The 439-nt window shown below is 49.0% G+C and overlaps 1 protein-coding gene across 1 annotated transcript in view; it reads left to right on the plus strand.

Moving 5' to 3' along the window:
• LOC119593155 (troponin C-like) overlaps positions 1-439 on the plus strand; it is a 15,025-nt gene that overhangs the window by 13,663 nt on the left and 923 nt on the right. The window lies entirely within an intron of this gene.

The raw sequence follows: 439 nt of genomic DNA on the forward strand, positions 1-439 counted from the left end.
TCCTTCTCAGTCTTCAAAACGAACGTAACTTTTGACCGAGGAGCCATCGGATTATGGCGGCACTGAGTCGAGAGGGAGCAGAAATCTAATTTTTCGCCCCCGCGGTTAAATGCCATTATCTTGCTTACCGCGACATCCTTAATCAGATCCCGCGAGATACCTGCCAAGATATGCCGTCCGCATCAGCAACCGGAACTCGAGATAACTACAAAGAAGCCACAGGGTCCAGGATAACAACAAAGAAAGCCCAGGATGAGGGAAAAAGATAAAACTTCTTGTGCAGGAAACAGACAAGGCTTTTCGGCGGTCAAGGTCACAGCATAGAAATGTCGTGCGCGAGACGACAGCGAAACCACGAGCGAAAAGTTTGTGTCGTTCACGGAGAGAGTGATGTGAAGCGCGGGTCAGGCCATCTTTGAAACTCGGCAGATTTTGAAAA

This window comes from Penaeus monodon, chromosome 31 (assembly GCF_015228065.2).
Source record: "Penaeus monodon isolate SGIC_2016 chromosome 31, NSTDA_Pmon_1, whole genome shotgun sequence".
In the NCBI taxonomy this organism is placed as follows: Eukaryota; Metazoa; Arthropoda; class Malacostraca; order Decapoda; family Penaeidae; genus Penaeus; species Penaeus monodon.